Source organism: Nothobranchius furzeri, chromosome 4, assembly GCF_043380555.1.
Source record: "Nothobranchius furzeri strain GRZ-AD chromosome 4, NfurGRZ-RIMD1, whole genome shotgun sequence".
In the NCBI taxonomy this organism is placed as follows: domain Eukaryota; kingdom Metazoa; phylum Chordata; class Actinopteri; order Cyprinodontiformes; family Nothobranchiidae; genus Nothobranchius; species Nothobranchius furzeri.
In genome coordinates, this window is record NC_091744.1 from 56,947,700 (window position 1) to 56,963,971 (window position 16,272).

The 16,272-nt window shown below is 44.8% G+C and overlaps 10 non-coding genes across 10 annotated transcripts; all 10 read left to right on the forward strand.

The window, feature by feature from the left end:
- Positions 1–860: 860 nt before the first annotated feature.
- trnal-aag (transfer RNA leucine (anticodon AAG)) lies at positions 861–942 on the forward strand. The gene has a single exon. It is a non-coding gene; the product is annotated as a tRNA-Leu (tRNA).
- A 1,326-nt stretch (positions 943–2,268) lies between these two features.
- Positions 2,269–2,356, forward strand: trnal-aag (transfer RNA leucine (anticodon AAG)). The gene has a single exon. It is a non-coding gene; the product is annotated as a tRNA-Leu (tRNA).
- Positions 2,357–3,679: 1,323 nt separating this feature from the next.
- On the forward strand, positions 3,680–3,761 carry trnal-aag (transfer RNA leucine (anticodon AAG)). Its single transcript has one exon. It is a non-coding gene; the product is annotated as a tRNA-Leu (tRNA).
- Positions 3,762–5,089: 1,328 nt separating this feature from the next.
- Positions 5,090–5,171, forward strand: trnal-aag (transfer RNA leucine (anticodon AAG)). Its single transcript has one exon. It is a non-coding gene; the product is annotated as a tRNA-Leu (tRNA).
- Positions 5,172–6,499: 1,328 nt separating this feature from the next.
- trnal-aag (transfer RNA leucine (anticodon AAG)) lies at positions 6,500–6,581 on the forward strand. The gene has a single exon. It is a non-coding gene; the product is annotated as a tRNA-Leu (tRNA).
- A 2,752-nt stretch (positions 6,582–9,333) lies between these two features.
- Positions 9,334–9,415, forward strand: trnal-aag (transfer RNA leucine (anticodon AAG)). Its single transcript has one exon. It is a non-coding gene; the product is annotated as a tRNA-Leu (tRNA).
- A 1,328-nt stretch (positions 9,416–10,743) lies between these two features.
- trnal-aag (transfer RNA leucine (anticodon AAG)) lies at positions 10,744–10,825 on the forward strand. Its single transcript has one exon. It is a non-coding gene; the product is annotated as a tRNA-Leu (tRNA).
- A 1,338-nt stretch (positions 10,826–12,163) lies between these two features.
- trnal-aag (transfer RNA leucine (anticodon AAG)) lies at positions 12,164–12,245 on the forward strand. The gene has a single exon. It is a non-coding gene; the product is annotated as a tRNA-Leu (tRNA).
- A 1,336-nt stretch (positions 12,246–13,581) lies between these two features.
- On the forward strand, positions 13,582–13,663 carry trnal-aag (transfer RNA leucine (anticodon AAG)). The gene has a single exon. It is a non-coding gene; the product is annotated as a tRNA-Leu (tRNA).
- Positions 13,664–14,992: 1,329 nt separating this feature from the next.
- Positions 14,993–15,080, forward strand: trnal-aag (transfer RNA leucine (anticodon AAG)). The gene has a single exon. It is a non-coding gene; the product is annotated as a tRNA-Leu (tRNA).
- Positions 15,081–16,272: the final 1,192 nt, after the last annotated feature.

A 16,272-nucleotide genomic window follows, 5' to 3' on the forward strand; every position in this document is an offset into this window, starting at 1 on the left:
CTTTGAAAAACAGAAATTTTCAGGACTCTATCTGTAAGACCTTTGTGTCTGAATACAAACATCCGATAATGTTTTCTGTAATTAAACCGGACAACGCCCCTAGTAACAGGTCTGGACTGGTCACGAACAAGGTGGCTGCTTCAGACTGGTGAGGTCGAGTTCCGGACAGGGAGGAGGAGGAGGGGACCGGGGGACACTGTGCACACCTAAGATAGCTTGCTCCTGTAGCATGCGGCGAACCATGGCAGCTCGCCTCCTATGGTACCGTCTAGACGCGCGACGGAGCACTTCACACCGCTTCCGTGATTCCTTTAACCATTGAGCTTCATCACCCAGGTCTCTCATGAGTCTATGTTTGCACAGACTTATGCTTAACATAAGTTCGATCAGTGAGAAGAATTCTATCTCTTCGTCTGCCATGTTTGACTGAATGGCTTTGTTTGGGTAAAATGACACATGTACACCCGCCACACAATGTTTACGCAATATCTGAATAGTGCCCCCCCCCCCCCCCTCAAACATCTCGAACCTTTCCCTGCTGTGTGAAGGCAGCCGAAAGGACAATTTCCAGTACAAAAGTGGTGTGTCTGAAAACACAGTTCTGGTTAAAAACCGGACTGAATTGTCCACACATATTCCAGAATGCCAATCTGAAAAGGGTTTATGTGAGTCAAGATGCATTACCATTAAATCTCACTACAATTACCTGACTTGATGTTTGCAGAGTATTTATCATTTTAAATGACATGTTAACACGTGACAAGTATTTCTGTGGTACAGCTAACTTGTTATTGGAGGCAAAATGTCCACCCACCTTCAGAGGTCAGTTAATGACAAAGGCATTCAAGGGTTTTCTTTGTGGTAGAGTGGCCGAGTGGTCTAAGGCGCTGGATTAAGGTTCCAGTCTCTATGGAGGCGTGGGTTCAAATCCCACCTCTGCCATAAACACAACTATGGAAGCATAGATTTAAGTGCACATGGTACAGTCAATCGATTGAAACACACAGCAATATGTTCAGCAGTGCTTCGATGAGTGCGGCTTTATTCTTGAGATGTTGCATTCTATTTCAACTTTTGGAGACGCTTCAACTGTAGTCAACCTTTAAACCTTCTGTCAGTACTGGCACATTTTTAAAGGTTGCAGATAGGACCATTTGAGAAAGGAGAATTGCCAAGCAGAGTGGCGCAGCGGAAGCGTGCTGGGCCCATAACCCAGAGGTCGATGGATCGAAACCATCCTCTGCTAACAAACCAAAGGACTTCTAGAGCAATGCCAGTTCTTTAATGAATCTCCTTAAAATTTAATGCAACCCAAACTGCAGAATCCTGCCTCAGATAAAAACACAATTGCAACTGGACCAGTTTAAAAAAGAAGCTAACGATCTTAAAGAAACTAAAGACCCCTTCAGACAGGCTTTGGAAAACGTAAATTTTCAGGACTCTATCTGTAAGACCTTTGTGTCTGAATACAAACATCCGATAATGTTTTCCGTAATTAAACCGGGCAACCCCCCTAGTAACAGGTCTGGACTGGTCACGAACAAGGTGGCTGCTTCAGACTGGTGAGGTCGAGTTCCGGACAGGGAGGAGGAGGAGGGGACCGGGGGACACTGTGCACACCTAAGATAGCTTGCTCCTGTAGCATGCGGGGAACCATGGCAGCTCGCCTCCTATGGTACCGTCTAGACGCGCGACGGAGCACTTCACACCGCTTCCGTGATTCCTTTAACCATTGAGCTTCATCACCCAGGTCTCTCATGAGTCTATGTTTGCACAGACTTATGCTTAACATAAGTTCGATCAGTGAGAAGAATTCTATCTCTTCGTCTGCCATGTTTGACTGAATGGCTTTGTTTGGGTAAAATGACGCATGTACACCCGCCACACAATGTTTACGCAATATCTGAATACAGCCCCCCCCCTCAAACATCTCGAACCTTTCCCTGCTGTGTGAAGGCAGCCGAAAGGACAATTTCCAGTACAAAAGTGGTGTGTCTGAAAACACAGTTCTGGTTAAAAACCGGACTGACTTGTCCACACATATTCCAGAATGGCAATCTGAAAAGGGTTTATGTGAGTCAAGATGCATTACCATTAAATCTCACTACAATTACCTGACTTGACGTTTGCAGAGTATTTATCAATTTAAATGACATGTTAACACGTGACAAGTATTTCTGTGGTACAGCTAACTTGTTATTGGAGGCAAAATGTCCACCCACCTTCAGAGGTAAGTTAATGACAAAGGCATTCAAGGGTTTTCTTTGTGTTAGAGTGGCCGAGTGGTCTAAGGCGCTGGATTAAGGTTCCAGTCTCTAAGGAGGCGTGGGTTCAAATCCCACCTCTGCCATAAACACAACTATGGAAGCATAGATTTAAGTGCACGTGGTACAGTCAATCGATTGAAACACACAGCAATATGTTCAGCAGTGCTTCGATGAGTGCGGCTTTATTCTTGAGATGTTGCATTCTATTTCAACTTTTGGAGACGCTTCAACTGCAGTCAACCTTTAAACCTTCTGTCAGTACTGGCACATTTTTAAAGGTTGCAGATAGGACCATTTGAGAAAGGAGAATTGCCAAGCAGAGTGGCGCAGCGGAAGCGTGCTGGGCCCATAACACAGAGGTCGATGGATCGAATCCATCCTCTGCTAACAAACCAAAGGACTTCTAGAGCAATTCCAGTTCTTTAATGAATCTCCTTAAATTTTAATGCAACCCAAACTGCAGAATCCTGCCTCAGATAAAAACACAATTGCAACTGGACCAGTTTAAAAAAGAAGCTAACAATCTTAGAGAAACTAAAGCCCCCTTCAGACAGGCTTTGAAAAACGTAAATTTTCAGGACTCTATCTGAAAGACCTTTGTGTCTGAATACAAACATCCGATAATGTTTTCCGTAATTAAACCGGACAACGCCCCTAGTAACAGGTCTGGACTGGTCACGAACAAGGTGGCTGCTTCAGACTGGTGAGGTCGAGTTCCGGACAGGGAGGAGGAGGAGGGGACCGGGGGACACTGTGCACACCTAAGATAGCTTGCTCCTGTAGCATGCGGCGAACCATGGCAGCTCGCCTCCTATGGTACCGTCTAGACGCGCGACGGAGCACTTCACACCGCTTCCGTGATTCCTTTAACCATTGAGCTTCATCACCCAGGTCTCTCATGAGTCTATGTTTGCACAGACTTATGCTTAACATAAGTTCGATCAGTGAGAAGAATTCTATCTCTTTGTCTGCCATGTTTGACTGAATGGCTTTGTTTGGGTAAAATGACGCATGTACACCCGCCACACAATGTTTACGCAATATCTGAATACAGCCCCCCCCCCCCTCAAACATCTCGAACCTTTCCCTGCTGTGTGAAGGCAGCCGAAAGGACAATTTCCAGTACAAAAGTGGTGTGTCTGAAAACACAGTTCTGGTTAAAAACCGGACTGACTTGTCCACACATATTCCAGAATGGCAATCTGAAAAGGGTTTATGTGAGTCAAGATGCATTACCATTAAATCTCACTACAATTACCTGACTTGATGTTTGCAGAGTATTTATCAATTTAAATGACATGTTAACACGTGACAAGTATTTCTGTGGTACAGCTAACTTGTTATTGGAGGCAAAATGTCCACCCACCTTCAGAGGTCAGTTAATGACAAAGGCATTCAAGGGTTTTCTTTGTGGTAGAGTGTCCGAGTGGTCTAAGGCGCTGGATTAAGGTTCCAGTCTCTAAGGAGGCGTGGGTTCAAATCCCACCTCTGCCATAAACACAACTATGGAAGCATAGATTTAAGTGCACGTGTTACAGTCAATCGATTGAAACACACAGCAATATGTTCAGCAGTGCTTCGATGAGTGCGGCTTTATTCTTGAGATGTTGCATTCTATTTCAACTTTTGGAGACGCTTCAACTGTAGTCAACCTTTAAACCTTCTGTCAGTACTGGCACATTTTTAAAGGTTGCAGATAGGACCATTTGAGAAAGGAGAATTGCCAAGCAGAGTGGTGCAGCGGAAGCGTGCTGGGCCCATAACCCAGAGGTCGATGTATCAAAACCATCCTCTGCTAACAAACCAAAGGACTTCTAGAGCAATTCCAGTTCTTTAATGAATCTCCTTAAAATTTAATGCAACCCAAACTGCAGAATCCTGCCTCAGATAAAAACACAATTGCAACTGGACCAGTTTAAAAAAAGAAGCTAACGATCTTAGAGAAACTAAAGCCCCCTTCAGACAGGCTTTGAAAAACGTAAATTTTCAGGACTCTATCTGAAAGACCTTTGTGTCTGAATACAAACATCCGATAATGTTTTCCGTAATTAAACCGGACAACGCCCCTAGTAACAGGTCTGGACTGGTCACGAACAAGGTGGCTGCTTCAGACTGGTGAGGTCGAGTTCCGGACAGGGAGGAGGAGGAGGGGACCGGGGGACACTGTGCACACCTAAGATAGCTTGCTCCTGTAGCATGCGGCGAACCATGGCAGCTCGCCTCCTATGGTACCGTCTAGACGCGCGACGGAGCACTTCACACCGCTTCCGTGATTCCTTTAACCATTGAGCTTCATCACCCAGGTCTCTCATGAGTCTATGTTTGCACAGACTTATGCTTAACATAAGTTCGATCAGTGAGAAGAATTCTATCTCTTCGTCTGCCATGTTTGACTGAATGGCTTTGTTTGGGTAAAATGACGCATGTACACCCGCCACACAATGTTTACGCAATATCTGAATACAGCCCCCCCCCCCCAAACATCTCGAACCTTTCCCTGCTGTGTGAAGGCAGCCGCAAGGACAATTTCCAGTACAAAAGTGGTGTGTCTGAAAACACAGTTCTGGTTAAAAACCGGACTGACTTGTCCACACATATTCCAGAATGGCAATCTGAAAAGGGTTTATGTGAGTCAAGATGCATTACCATTAAATCTCACTACAATTACCTGACTTGATGTTTGCAGAGTATTTATCAATTTAAATGACATGTTAACACGTGACAAGTATTTCTGTGGTACAGCTAACTTGTTATTGGAGGCAAAATGTCCACCCACCTTCAGAGGTCAGTTAATGACAAAGGCATTCAAGGGTTTTCTTTGTGGTAGAGTGGCCGAGTGGTCTAAGGCGCTGGATTAAGGTTCCAGTCTCTAAGGAGGCGTGGGTTCAAATCCCACCTCTGCCATAAACACAACTATGGAAGCATAGATTTAAGTGCACGTGGTACAGTCAATCGATTGAAACACAAAGCAATATGTTCAGCAGTGCTTCGATGAGTACGCCTTTATTCTTGAGATGTTGCATTCTATTTCAACTTTTGGAGACGCTTCAACTGTAGTCAACTTTAAACCTTCTGTTAGTACTGGCACATTTTAAAAGGATGCAGATAGGACCATTTGAGAAAGGAGAATTGCCAAGCAGAGTGGCGCAGCGGAAGCGTGCTGGGCCCATAACCCAGAGGTCGATGGATCGAAACCATCCTCTGCTAACAAACCAAAGGACTTCTACAGTAATTCCAGTTCTTTAATGAATCTCCTTAAAATTTAATGCAACCCAAACTGCAGAATCCTGCCTCAGATAAAAACACAATTGCAACTGGACCAGTTTAAAAAAGAAGCTAACGATCTTAGAGAAACTAAAGACCCCTTCAGACAGGCTTTGAAAAACGTAAATTTTCAGGACTCTATCTGTAAGACCTTTGTGTCTGAATACAAACATCCGATAATGTTTTCCGTAATTAAACCGGGCAACCCCCCTAGTAACAGGTCTGGACTGGTCACGAACAAGGTGGCTGCTTCAGACTGGTGAGGTCGAGTTCCGGACAGGGAGGAGGAGGAGGGGACCGGGGGACACTGTGCACACCTAAGATAGCTTGCTCCTGTAGCATGCGGGGAACCATGGCAGCTCGCCTCCTATGGTACCGTCTAGACGCGCGACGGAGCACATCACACCGCTTCCGTGATTCCTTTAACCATTGAGCTTCATCATCCAGGTCTCTCATGAGTCTATGTTTGCGCAGACTTATGCTTAACATAAGTCCGATCAGTGAGAAGAATTCTATCTCTTCGTCTGCCATGTTTGACTGAATGGCTTTGTTTGGGTAAAATGACGCATGTACACCCGCCACACAATGTTTACGCAATATCTGAATACAGCCCCCCCCCCCCTCAAACATCTCGAACCTTTCCCTGCTGTGTGAAGGCAGCCGAAAGGACAATTTCCAGTACAAAAGTGGTGTGTCTGAAAACACAGTTCTGGTTAAAAACCGGACTGAATTGTCCACACATATTCCAGAATGGCAATCTGAAAAGGGTTTATGTGAGTCAAGATGCATTACCATTAAATCTCACTACAATTACCTGACTTGATGTTTGCAGAGTATTTATCAATTTAAATGACATGTTAACACGTGACAAGTATTTCTGTGGTACAGCTAACTTGTTATTGGAGGCAAAATGTCCACCCACCTTCAGAGGTCAGTTAATGACAAAGGCATTCAAGGGTTTTCTTTGTGGTAGAGTGGCTGAGTGGTCTAAGGCGCTGGATTAAGGTTCCAGTCTCTAAGGAGGCGTGGGTTCAAATCCCACCTCTGCCATAAACACAACTATGGAAGCATAGATTTAAGTGCACGTGGTACAGTAAATCAATTGTAACACACAGCAATATGTTCAGCAGTGCTTCGATGAGTGCGGCTTTATTCTTGAGATGTTGCATTCTATTTCAACTTTTGGAGACGCTTCAACTGTAGTCAACCTTTAAACCTTCTGTCAGTACTGGCACATTTTTAAAGGTTGCAGATAGGACCATTTGAGAAAGGAGAATTGCCAAGCAGAGTGGCGCAGCGGAAGCGTGCTGGGCCCATAACCCAGAGGTCGATGGATCGAAACCATCCTCTGCTAACAAACCAAAGGACTTCTAGAGCAATTCCAGTTCTTTAATGAATCTCCTTAAATTTTAATGCAACCCAAACTGCAGAATCCTGCCTCAGATAAAAACACAATTGCAACTGGACCAGTTTAAAAAAGAAGCTAACAATCTTAGAGAAACTAAAGCCCCCTTCAGACAGGCTTTGAAAAACGTAAATTTTCAGGACTCTATCTGAAAGACCTTTGTGTCTGAATACAAACATCCGATAATGTTTTCCGTAATTAAACCGGACAACGCCCCTAGTAACAGGTCTGGACTGGTCACGAACAAGGTGGCTGCTTCAGACTGGTGAGGTCGAGTTCCGGACAGGGAGGAGGAGGAGGGGACCGGGGGACACTGTGCACACCTAAGATAGCTTGCTCCTGTAGCATGCGGCGAACCATGGCAGCTCGCCTCCTATGGTACCGTCTAGACGCGCGACGGAGCACTTCACACCGCTTCCGTGATTCCTTTAACCATTGAGCTTCATCACCCAGGTCTCTCATGAGTCTATGTTTGCACAGACTTATGCTTAACATAAGTTCGATCAGTGAGAAGAATTCTATCTCTTCGTCTGCCATGTTTGACTGAATGGCTTTGTTTGGGTAAAATGACGCATGTACACCCGCCACACAATGTTTACGCAATATCTGAATACAGCCCCCCCCCCCCCCCCAAACATCTCCAACCTTTCCCTGCTGTGTGAAGGCAGCCGAAAGGACAATTTCCAGTACAAAAGTGGTGTGTCTGAAAACACAGTTCTGGTTAAAAACCGGACTGACTTGTCCACACATATTCCAGAATGGCAATCTGAAAAGGGTTTATGTGAGTCAAGATGCATTACCATTAAATCTCACTACAATTACCTGACTTGATGTTTGCAGAGTATTTATCAGTTTAAATGACATGTTAAGACGTGACAAGTATTTCTGTGGTACAGCTAACTTGTTATTGGAGGCAAAATGTCCACCCACCTTCAGAGGTCAGTTAATGACAAAGGCATTCAAGGGTTTTATTTGTGGTAGAGTGGCCGAGTGGTCTAAGGCGCTGGATTAAGTTTCCAGTCTCTAAGGAGGAGTGGGTTCAAATCCCACCTCTGCCATAAACACAACTATGGAAGCATAGATTTCAGTGCATGTGGTACAGTCAATCGATTGAAACACAAAGCAATATGTTCACCAGTGCTTCGATGAGTACGCCTTTATTCTTGAGATGTTGCATTCTATTTCAACTTTTGGAGACGCTTCAACTGTAGTCAACTTTAAACCTTCTGTTAGTACTGGCACATTTTTAAAGGTTGCAGATAGGACCATTTGAGAAAGGAGAATTGCCAAGCAGAGTGGCGCAGCGGAAGCGTGCTGGGCCCATAACACAGAGGTCGATGGATCGAAACCATCCTCTGCTAACAAACCAAAGGACTTCTAGAGCAATTCCAGTTCTTTAATGAATCTCCTTAAAATTTAATGCAACCCAAACTGCAGAATCCTGCCTCAGATAAAAACACAATTGCAACTGGACCAGTTTAAAAAAGAAGCTAACGATCTTAGAGAAACTAAAGACCCCTTCAGACAGGCTTTGAAAAACGTAAATTTTCAGGACTCTATCTGTAAGACCTTTGTGTCTGAATACAAACATCCGATAATGTTTTCCGTAATTAAACCGGACAACCCCCCTAGTAACAGGTCTGGACTGGTCACGAACAAGGTGGCTGCTTCAGACTGGTGAGGTCGAGTTCCGGACAGGGAGGAGGAGGAGGGGACCGGGGGACACTGTGCACACCTAAGATAGCTTGCTCCTGTAGCATGCGGGGAACCATGGCAGCTCGCCTCCTATGGTACCGTCTAGACGCGCGACGGAGCACTTCACACCGCTTCCGTGATTCCTTTAACCATTGAGCTTCATCATCCAGGTCTCTCATGAGTCTATGTTTGCACAGACTTATGCTTAACATAAGTTCGATCAGTGAGAAGAATTCTATCTCTTCGTCTGCCATGTTTGACTGAATGGCTTTGTTTGGGTAAAATGACGCATGTACACCCGCCACACAATGTTTACGCAATATCTGAATACAGCCCCCCCCCCCCCCCCCCCCCCCTCAAACATCTCGAACCTTTCCCTGCTGTGTGAAGGCAGCCGAAAGGACAATTTCCAGTACAAAAGTGGTGTGTCTGAAAACACAGTTCTGGTTAAAAACCGGACTGACTTGTCCACACATATTCCAGAATGGCAATCTGAAAAGGGTTTATGTGAGTCAAGATGCATTACCATTAAATCTCACTACAATTACCTGACTTGATGTTTGCAGAGTATTTATCAATTTAAATGACATGTTAACACGTGACAAGTATTTCTGTGGTACAGCTAACTTGTTATTGGAGGCAAAATGTCCACCCACCTTCAGAGGTCAGTTAATGACAAAGGCATTCAAGGGTTTTCTGTGTGGTAGAGTGGCCGAGTGGTCTAAGGCGCTGGATTAAGGTTCCAGTCTCTAAGGAGGCGTGGGTTCAAATCCCACCTCTGCCATAAACACAACTATGGAAGCATAGATTTCAGTGCACGTGATACAGTCAATCGATTGAAACACAAAGCAATATGTTCAGCAGTGCTTCGATGATTACGCCTTTATTCTTGAGATGTTGCATTCTATTTCAACTTTTGGAGACGCTTCAACTGTAGTCAACCTTTAAACCTTCTGTTAGTACTGGCACATTTGTAAAAGTCCCAGATAGGACCATTTGAGAAAGGAGAATTGCCAAGCAGAGTGGCGCAGCGGAAGCGTGCTGGGCCCATAACCCAGAGGTCGATGGATCGAAACCATCCTCTGCTAACAAACCAAAGGACTTCTAGAGCAATTCCAGTTCTTTAATGAATCTCCTTAAAATTTAATGCAACCCAAACTGCAGAATCCTGCCTCAGATAAAAACACAATTGCAACTGGACCAGTTTAAAAAAGAAGCTAACGATCTTAGAGAAACTAAAGACCCCTTCAGACAGGCTTTGAAAAACGTAAATTTTCAGGACTCTATCTGTAAGACCTTTGTGTCTGAATACAAACATCCGATAATGTTTTCCGTAATTAAACCGGACAACCCCCCTAGTAACAGGTCTGGACTGGTCACGAACAAGGTGGCTGCTTCAGACTGGTGAGGTCGAGTTCCGGACAGGGAGGAGGAGGAGGGGACCGGGGGACACTGTGCACACCTAAGATAGCTTGCTCCTGTAGCATGCGGGGAACCATGGCAGCTCGCCTCCTATGGTACCGTCTAGACGCGCGACGGAGCACTTCACACCGCTTCCGTGATTCCTTTAACCATTGAGCTTCCTCATCCAGGTCTCTCATGAGTCTATGTTTGCGCAGACTTATGCTTAACATAAGTCCGATCAGTGAGAAGAATTCTATCTCTTCGTCTGCCATGTTTGACTGAATGGCTTTGTTTGGGTAAAATGACGCATGTACACCCGCCACACAATGTTTACGCAATATCTGAATACAGCCCCCCCCCCCCCAAACATCTCGAACCTTTCCCTGCTGTGTGAAGGCAGCCGAAAGGACAATTTCCAGTACAAAAGTGGTGTGTCTGAAAACACAGTTCTGGTTAAAAACCGGACTGACTTGTCCACACATATTCCAGAATGGCAATCTGAAAAGGGTTTATGTGAGTCAAGATGCATTACCATTAAATCTCACTACAATTACCTGACTTGATGTTTGCAGAGTATTTATAAATTTAAATGACATGTTAACACGTGACAAGTATTTCTGTGGTACAGCTAACTTGTTATTGGAGGCAAAATGTCCACCCACCTTCAGAGGTCAGTTAATGACAAAGGCATTCAAGGGTTTTCTTTGTGGTAGAGTGGCCGAGTGGTCTAAGGCGCTGGATTAAGGTTCCAGTCTCTAAGGAGGCGTGGGTTCAAATCCCACCTCTGCCATAAACACAACTATGGAAGCATAGATTTCAGTGCACGTGGTACAGTCAATTGATTGAAACACAAAGCAATATGTTCAGCAGTGCTTCGATGATTACGCCTTTATTCTTGAGATGTTGCATTCTATTTCAACTTTTGGAGACGCTTCAACTGTAGTCAACCTTTAAACCTTCTGTTAGTACTGGCACATTTGTAAAAGTCCCAGATAGGACCATTTGAGAAAGGAGAATTTCCAAGCAGAGTGGCGCAGCGGAAGCGTGCTGGGCCCATAACCCAGAGGTCGATGGATCGAAACCATCCTCTGCTAACAAACCAAAGGACTTCTGGAGCAATTCCAGTTCTTTAATGAATCTCCTTAAAATTTAATGCAACCCAAACTGCAGAATCCTGCCTCAGATAAAAACACAATTGCAACTGGACCAGTTTAAAAAAGAAGCTAACGATCTTAGAGAAACTAAAGACCCCTTCAGACAGGCTTTGAAAAACGTAAATTTTCAGTACTCTATCTGTAAGACCTTTGTGTCTGAATACAAACATCCGATAATGTTTTCCGTAATTAAACCGGACAACCCCCCTAGTAACAGGTCTGGACTGGTCACGAACAAGGTGGCTGCTTCAGACTGGTGAGGTCGAGTTCCGGACAGGGAGGAGGAGGAGGGGACCGGGGGACACTGTGCACACCTAAGATAGCTTGCTCCTGTAGCATGCGGGGAACCATGGCAGCTCGCCTCCTATGGTACCGTCTAGACGCGCGACGGAGCACTTCACACCGCTTCCGTGATTCCTTTAACCATTGAGCTTCATCACCCAGGTCTCTCATGAGTCTATGTTTGCACAGACTTATGCTTAACATAAGTTCGATCAGTGAGAAGAATTCTATCTCTTCGTCTGCCATGTTTGACTGAATGGCTTTGTTTGGGTAAAATGACGCATGTACACCCGCCACACAATGTTTACGCAATATCTGAATACAGCCCCCCCCCCCCCCCCCCCCCTCAAACATCTCGAACCTTTCCCTGCTGTGTGAAGGCAGCCGAAAGGACAATTTCCAGTACAAAAGTGGTGTGTCTGAAAACACAGTTCTGGTTAAAAACCGGACTGACTTGTCCACACATATTCCAGAATGGCAATCTGAAAAGGGTTTATGTGAGTCAAGATGCATTACCATTAAATCTCACTACAATTACCTGACTTGATGTTTGCAGAGTATTTATCAATTTAAATGACATGTTAACACGTGACAAGTATTTCTGTGGTACAGCTAACTTGTTATTGGAGGCAAAATGTCCACCCACCTTCAGAGGTCAGTTAATGACAAAGGCATTCAAGGGTTTTCTTTGTGGTAGAGTGGCCGAGTGGTCTAAGGCGCTGGATTAAGGTTCCAGTCTCTAAGGAGGCGTGGGTTCAAATCCCACCTCTGCCATAAACACAACTATGGAAGCATAGATTTCAGTGCACGTGGTACAGTCAATTGATTGAAACACAAAGCAATATGTTCAGCAGTGCTTCGATGATTACGCCTTTATTCTTGAGATGTTGCATTCTATTTCAACTTTTGGAGACGCTTCAACTGTAGTCAACCTTTAAACCTTCTGTTAGTACTGGCACATTTGTAAAAGTCCCAGATAGGACCATTTGAGAAAGGAGAATTTCCAAGCAGAGTGGCGCAGCGGAAGCGTGCTGGGCCCATAACCCAGAGGTCGATGGATCGAAACCATCCTCTGCTAACAAACCAAAGGACTTCTGGAGCAATTCCAGTTCTTTAATGAATCTCCTTAAAATTTAATGCAACCCACACTGCAGAATCCTGCCTCAGATAAAAACACAATTGCAACTGGACCAGTTTAAAAAAGAAGCTAACGATCTTAGAGAAACTAAAGACCCCTTCAGACAGGCTTTGAAAAACGTAAATTTTCAGTACTCTATCTGTAAGACCTTTGTGTCTGAATACAAACATCCGATAATGTTTTCCGTAATTAAACCGGACAACCCCCCTAGTAACAGGTCTGGACTGGTCACGAACAAGGTGGCTGCTTCAGACTGGTGAGGTCGAGTTCCGGACAGGGAGGAGGAGGAGGGGACCGGGGGACACTGTGCACACCTAAGATAGCTTGCTCCTGTAGCATGCGGGGAACCATGGCAGCTCGCCTCCTATGGTACCGTCTAGACGCGCGACGGAGCACTTCACACCGCTTCCGTGATTCCTTTAACCATTGAGCTTCATCACCCAGGTCTCTCATGAGTCTATGTTTGCACAGACTTATGCTTAACATAAGTTCGATCAGTGAGAAGAATTCTATCTCTTCGTCTGCCATGTTTGACTGAATGGCTTTGTTTGGGTAAAATGACGCATGTACACCCGCCACACAATGTTTACGCAATATCTGAATACAGCCCCCCCCCCCCCCCCCCCTCAAACATCTCGAACCTTTCCCTGCTGTGTGAAGGCAGCCGAAAGGACAATTTCCAGTACAAAAGTGGTGTTTCTGAAAACACAGTTCTGGTTAAAAACCGGACTGACTTGTCCACACATATTCCAGAATGGCAATCTGAAAAGGGTTTATGTGAGTCAAGATGCATTACCATTAAATCTCACTACAATTACCTGACTTGATGTTTGCAGAGTATTTATCAATTTAAATGACATGTTAACACGTGACAAGTATTTCTGTGGTACAGCTAACTTGTTATTGGAGGCAAAATGTCCACCCACCTTCAGAGGTCAGTTAATGACAAAGGCATTCAAGGGTTTTCTTTGTGGTAGAGTGGCCGAGTGGTCTAAGGCGCTGGATTAAGGTTCCAGTCTCTAAGGAGGCGTGGGTTCAAATCCCACCTCTGCCATAAACACAACTATGGAAGCATAGATTTCAGTGCACGTGGTACAGTCACTCGATTGAAACACAAAGCAATATGTTCAGCAGTGCTTCGATGAGTACGCCTTTATTCTTGAGATGTTGCATTCTATTTCAACTTTTGGAGACGCTTCAACTGTAGTCAACTTTAAACCTTCTGTTAGTACTGGCACATTTTTAAAGGTTGCAGATAGGACCATTTGAGAAAGGAGAATTGCCAAGCAGAGTGGCGCAGCGGAAGCGTGCTGGGCCCATAACCCAGAGGTCGATGTATCAAAACCATCCTCTGCTAACAAACCAAAGGACTTCTAGAGCAATTCCAGTTCTTTAATGAATCTCCTTAAAATTTAATGCAACCCAAACTGCAGAATCCTGCCTCAGATAAAAACACAATTGCAACTGGACCAGTTTAAAAAAGAAGCTAACGATCTTAGAGAAACTAAAGACCCCTTCAGACAGGCTTTGAAAAACGTAAATTTTCAGGACTCTATCTGTAAGACCTTTGTGTCTGAATACAAACATCCGATAATGTTTTCCGTAATTAAACCGGACAACCCCCCTAGTAACAGGTCTGGACTGGTCACGAACAAGGTGGCTGCTTCAGACTGGTGAGGTTGAGTTCCGGACAGGGAGGAGGAGGAGGGGACCGGGGGACACTGTGCACACCTAAGATAGCTTGCTCCTGTAGCATGCGGGGAACCATGGCAGCTCGCCTCCTATGGTACCGTCTAGACGCGCGACGGAGCACTTCACACCGCTTCCGTGATTCCTTTAACCATTGAGCTTCATCATCCAGGTCTCTCATGAGTCTATGTTTGCGCAGACTTATGCTTAACATAAGTCCGATCAGTGAGAAGAATTCTATCTCTTCGTCTGCCATGTTTGACTGAATGGCTTTGTTTGGGTAAAATGACGCATGTACACCCGCCACACAATGTTTACGCAATATCTGAATACAGCCCCCCCCCCCCCTCAAACATCTCGAACCTTTCCCTGCTGTGTGAAGGCAGCCGAAAGGACAATTTCCAGTACAAAAGTGGTGTGTCTGAAAACACAGTTCTGGTTAAAAACCGGACTGAATTGTCCACACATATTCCAGAATGCCAATCTGTAAAGGGTTTATGTGAGTCAAGATGCATTACCATTAAATCTCACTACAATTACATGACTTGATGTTTGCAGAGCATTTATCAATTTAAATGACATGTTAACACGTGACAAGTATTTCTGTGGTACAGCTAACTTGTTATTGGAGGCAAAATGTCCACCCACCTTCAGAGGTCAGTTAATGACAAAGGCATTCAAGGGTTTTCTTTGTGTTAGAGTGGCCGAGTGGTCTAAGGCGCTGGATTAAGGTTCCAGTCTCTAAGGAGGCGTGGGTTCAAATCCCACCTCTGCCATAAACACAACTATGGAAGCATAGATTTCAGTGCACGTGGTACAGTCAATCGATTGAAACACACAGCAATATGTTCAGCAGTGCTTCGATGAGTACAGCTTTATTCTTGAGATGTTGCATTCTATTTCAACTTTTGGAGACGCTTCAACTGTAGTCAACCTTTAAACCTTCTGTTAATACTGGCACATTTTTAAAGGTTGCAGATAGGACCATTTGAGAAAGGAGAATTGCCAAGCAGAGTGGCGCAGCGGAAGCGTGCTGGGCCCATAACCCAGAGGTCGATGGATCGAAACCATCCTCTGCTAACAAACCAAAGGACTTCTAGAGCAATTCCAGTTCTTTAATGAATCTCCTTAAAATTTAATGCAACCCAAACTGCAGAATCCTGCCTCAGATAAAAACACAATTGCAACTGGACCAGTTTAAAAAAGAAGCTAACGATCTTAGAGAAACTAAAGACCCCTTCAGACAGGCTTTGAAAAACGTAAATTTTCAGGACTCTATCTGTAAGACCTTTGTGTCTGAATACAAACATCCGATAATGTTTTCCGTAATTAAACCGGACAACCCCCCTAGTAACAGGTCTGGACTGGTCACGAACAAGGTGGCTGCTTCAGACTGGTGAGGTTGAGTTCCGGACAGGGAGGAGGAGGAGGGGACCGGGGGACACTGTGCACACCTAAGATAGCTTGCTCCTGTAGCATGCGGGGAACCATGGCAGCTCGCCTCCTATGGTACCGTCTAGACGCGCGACGGAGCACTTCACACCGCTTCCGTGATTCCTTTAACCATTGAGCTTCATCATCCAGGTCTCTCATGAGTCTATGTTTGCGCAGACTTATGCTTAACATAAGTCCGATCAGTGAGAAGAATTCTATCTCTTCGTCTGCCAGGTTTGACTGAATGGCTTTGTTTGGGTAAAATGACGCATGTACACCCGCCACACAATGTTTACGCAAAATCTGAATACAGCCCCCCCCCCCCTCAAACATCTCGAACCTTTCCCTGCTGTGTGAAGGCAGCCGAAAGGACAATTTCCAGTACAAAAGTGGTGTGTCTGAAAACACAGTTCTGGTTAAAAACCGGACTGAATTGTCCACACATATTCCAGAATCCCAATCTGAAAAGGGTTTATGTGAGTCAAGATGCATTACCATTAAATCTCACTACAATTACATGACTTGATGTTTGCAGAGCAT